Here is a 5,071-nt window from a genome sequence, read left to right as displayed (position 1 = left end):
AACTTGTCGAAGATATTTTAATTCTTTATGACTGTGTGAAGTTTGATTAAAAACCAAGAAAGAATGAAGACGCTAGAGTGCTGACAAAGTTTTTCTATTTATAGTAATAATGACCTTGACCTTGATCCGATGACCTTGAAACTCGAACTTGTTGAAGACATTTTAATTCTTTACATGTGTGTAAAGTTTGATTAAAATCGATGAAAGAATGAAGGCTCTAGAGTGCTGACAAACCTCTTCGGACAGACGGACGGACGGACAGACGGACAGACGCACAGACAGACAGACGGAGGGACCCACGGACAGACGGAGGGGAAAACTATAGTCCCCCCGGTTTCCCGGTAGGGGACTAATAATGTATACAGGTACTTCTTAGTGTATCTTATTCATGTTTTTTGCTAACATGTGTAATAAACAGATAAACTGTTTATCATGTTTTAGTTGTATATAAATGTGGTTTTAACTTCTTTTTGTTTTCATTATTTGTTTCTATTTTTCAATACTCAAATTTTAAAGAGGTATAATTTTGTAAAAGGTATCACAACATGTGATTTTTATGGATTACTGATCTTTTGAAAAGGACTTCAACAAACATTTCACAACAGCGATACTAATATGATATATATAGTGCCCTTTAACAGTGATACTAATATGATATATATAGTGCCCTTTAACAGCGATACTAATATGATATATAATTAGTGTCCTTTAACAGCGATACTAATATGATATATAGTGCCCTTTAACAGCAATACTAATATGATATATATAGTGCCCTTTAACAGTGATACTAATATGATATATATAGTGCCCTTTATCGGCGATACTAATATGATATATATAGTGCCCTTTCACTGCGATACTAATATGATATATATAGTGCCCTTTAACTGCGATACTAATATGATATATATATAGTGCCCTTTAACAGCGATACTAATAAGATATATATAGTGCCCTTTAACAGCGATACTAATAAGATATATATAGTGCCCTTTAACAGCGATACTAATAAGATATATATAGTGCCCTTTAACAGCGATACTAATATGATATATATAGTGCCTTTTAACTGCGATATAAATATGATATATATAGTGCCCTTTAACAGCTATACTAATATGATATATATAGTGCCCTTTAACAGCGATACTAATATGAGATATATATAGTGCCCTTTAACTGCGATACTAATATTATATATATAGTGCCCTTTAACAGCGATACTAATATGATATATATAGTGCCCTTTAACAGCGATATTAATATGATATATATAGTGCCCTTTAACTTTATTGCAGTCACTCGGTCTAGAGGTATCATGCAAACATGCATTCAAAGCTTGATATAGACAAATAGTAAATTACTTTCATTAAGGAGAACTAAAATGTAACAAATATTTTTAAAATTTCCATGTTGTAGGGTCACTTGTCATTTTGTACATAAGCTGTTACTTTTTCAAGTGAGACTGACCTAAGTATTACCTTTTGTACTGTGGGGAATTTCGCTCTGTTCACATGCAAGCACTCGACTAGACCTGGTGTTAAATCAAAACTTCAAGGTTGTGTTAATCTATCAAGAATCCTGCATTAAGTGATTTTATCAAGCAAAGAAATTCAATTGGAGCCCATTCTGGAATTTCTACTATAATTTGACTTTGATCTCAAGCCTTGATTGGTCTCTGATTACTCCAATGGTTGACAGAAAGACTTGAGGTTTTTCCCATTGGAAATTCAAAACATTCATGTTAAAAAGTTCTAGTAGTTATTTGTATATCACGACATTTTTGTGTTTGTCTTAGGTATAAATAACAGCTCTACAACAGACATGTTAATAATTGATAGATAAATGAAGGAACTACGTCTTGTGGTGCATATATCAATACAGTTGAACCACGCTATTTCCAACTCTTATAACTTGAAGACCCCATTTGTTACCTCAAAGTATTTCTCTGTCCCAGCCAAAACTTTTCTTTACCTTAGTAAATAAAACTCTAGATAATTCTAACCCTGAAAACTCGAAAAACTTGGATACCTCGTAGTAAGATATTGGTTACAAGAGCGTAAATCCAAAATCAAAACATCGTCTACTTCACAGAGTTCAAATTTCATTTTTTTACTTAGTTATTCTTTGATACAAAAAATACATAAAACTATGCCATCTCGCCATTCCCTGTTAATGAACGTCTTTCATGAGTAGACTTAATAGCTTGATCAGGACCATACAGTCACATCAATAGCTTGATCAGGACCATACAGGTACATCAATAGCTATGCATGACCATACAGGTACATCAATAGCTTGATCATGACCATACAGGTACATTAATAGCTTGATCAGGACCATACAGGTACATCAATAGCTTGATCAGGCCCATAAAAGTACATCAATAGCTTGATCAGGACCATACAGGGACATCAATAGCTTGATCAGGACCATACATGTACATCAATAGCTTGATCAGGATCATACAGGTACGTCAATAGCTTGATCATGATCAGGACCATACACGTACATCAATAGCTTGATCATGATCAGGCCCATACATGTACATCAATAGCTTGATCAGGATCATACAGGTACGTCAATAGCTTGATCATGATCAGGACCATACAGGTACATCGATAGCTTGATCAGGACCATACAGGTACATCGATAGCTTGATCAGGACCATACAGGTACATCAATAGCTTGATCATGATCAGGACCATACATGTACATCAATACCTTGATCAGGATCATATAGGTACATCAATAGCTTGATCATGATCAGGACCATACAGGTACATCAATAGCTTGATCAGGATCATACAGGTACAACAATAGCTTGATCATGATCAGGACCATACAGGTACATCAATAGCTTGATCAGGACCATACAGGTACATCAATAGCTTGATCAGGATCATACAGGTACATCAATAGCTAGATCATGACCATACAGTCACATCAATAACTTGATCAGGACCATGCATACAGGTAGATCAATAACTTGACCAGTACCATACATGTACATCAATAGCTTGATCAGGATCATACAGGTACATCAATAGCTTCATCAGGTTGTTGGGGGATTAAGCCACCAATGAAAAACAAAAATCAATATTTTTTGAAGCATGAAATTTGAGATATTCAAAGATATATTTCAGTGCCCAGTGAGCTTAATGAAGTACATTCACATAACTTTTGTATCATCTAGTCATTTTGATTAAAATTCAGCTTTCTAATTTTTCCACCAGTTGCCCTGGCAATACCATAGTCTTAGACAGGGCATTTTCTAGGGTCTCTCAGGGGCCGATATAGGGCCCCATTCCCAATGAGATTAAGGCTGGTGAAATTACAAATTTGGACCTAAAAAGCATGCTTTATGACCAAAATAAAAATTTCAGAACAAAAAATATAATGTACACGTTCTTATTTGGGATGAAAATGCAAAGGGTCTTCTTGATCTAGATCTACATAAACAAAGTCACTGGAGCGTTTGAAAGTAGAGTATTTCAGTAAGCGTCTTCATCAAGCATCTAATTGAGCCTTGTGTTGTAGATTAGTTGATATGTTCGATAACGTTTGAAGCTGTTGGTCATGTTCATGACAATGATGTATATCTCATAAGTATGCCTCAGACACAAATATATAGTATATTACGGAATATAACACTCCAAATACATGACCATGTCGTTGTAGCACTTCTCTTACCTACTTCTACAACATGTCTTCCTGGGTTGATACAAAATAGCAGGGAGATTTTCAAACGAAATGAAATAAATTTGAGTTTGTTTGTATCTCGCTTACATGAAATCCATTTCTGTATTAACCGGAAAATCATGGCAAATATTGTCTGCTTCACTTCGAACGAGGAAAAACTCATTATTTATGTATTTGACAGGATATTATTCTTATCTAATTATGGATTTATGGATTTATGGATATATTAACTGATAACACAATGGACTATGAATGCTGATCCTATTGTGTACATACCCCTATGAATGCTGATCCTATTGCGTACATACCCCTATGAATGCTAATCCTATTGTGTACGTGATATATAGCCCTATGGATGCAATTTCTTATGGTAATACTTATAAAAGAACTTGCAGTGAAAATGTACATATATGTCTATAAAACATAGGATAAAGATATAAATATTGTGATTTTTATTCCGTGAGGAAGGATCTGTTATAGTTTGAAATCTGTGATCTGTTATCCCACAGAATTAGATTATCTCTGTTATAGTTTGAAATCCGTGATCTGTTATCCCACGGAATTAGATTATCTCTGTTATAGTTTGAAATCCGTGATCTGTTATCCCACGGAATTAGATTATCTCTGTTATAGTTTGAAATCCGTGATCTGTTATCCCACAGAATTAGATTATCTCTGTTATAGTTTGAAATCCGTGAGCTGTTATCCCACGGAATTAGATTACCTAAGTCCGTGGTTATCCTAACAATCATATTCATAATGCCTTCAAAGATATTCCATGAGGAAGGATCTGTTATAGTTGTAAATCCGTGAGCTGTTATCCAAACAATCATAATGCCTTCATAGCAGTCCTTGAATTATAGAAGCAAACACATGTTAATCCTCTTACAAATAAACATACAGCTGTCTGTTGACAGATGTACGATAGTACGACTATCTCGTCACACAGCCAGGAGAGTTACATCCATGTTGAAGTGAGTTACGCGACTCCCTCCTATGTTTACAAAGTTACACGAGTTCAAACTCAGTCTAGATACACTTGTAACTGAATTATACCAACATCCGTCATTTCTACTTACTTGGTTCCCCGTTCGTGTGCTCCAAGTTTCGTTTTCAGATTATTTTTTTTATCTGTGTAGGTTTGTAGTCTCGTTTTGAAGTGTACACACGCGGAAATCTTACTTCACCATTCGGTTGTCCTTCAGATTTTCCCATTTAAATGCAAATACGCTGAGTGGCGCCGATAATGTGTATGGAGTATGACATGTGTGTAGATACTTGGCCTATTAATAATATGATAATATGATACATATCTGTAACCAGCTAAGAGGAAGTTTAAACTTATATTACTCGTGCCACAAAGATT

At 34.9% G+C, this 5,071-nt stretch overlaps 1 protein-coding gene across 2 annotated transcripts in view; it reads right to left on the bottom strand.

Annotated features, from left to right (window-relative positions):
- The window catches only part of LOC110444279, a 125,655-nt gene extending 120,784 nt beyond the window's left edge, over positions 1-4,871 (bottom strand). For both annotated transcript variants that reach the window (XM_021488687.1, XM_021488680.1), the window contains exon 1: positions 4,785-4,871. The gene's annotated coding sequence lies outside the window, so the exon portion shown is untranslated. The remainder of the gene's footprint in view (positions 1-4,784) is intronic.
- Positions 4,872-5,071: the final 200 nt, after the last annotated feature.

Source organism: Mizuhopecten yessoensis, unplaced genomic scaffold (assembly GCF_002113885.1).
Source record: "Mizuhopecten yessoensis strain PY_sf001 unplaced genomic scaffold, ASM211388v2 scaffold2039, whole genome shotgun sequence".
In the NCBI taxonomy this organism is placed as follows: domain Eukaryota; kingdom Metazoa; phylum Mollusca; class Bivalvia; order Pectinida; family Pectinidae; genus Mizuhopecten; species Mizuhopecten yessoensis.
The sequence above is the reverse complement of the archived record's forward strand: the minus strand, read 5'-3'. Positions and strand labels throughout refer to the sequence as shown.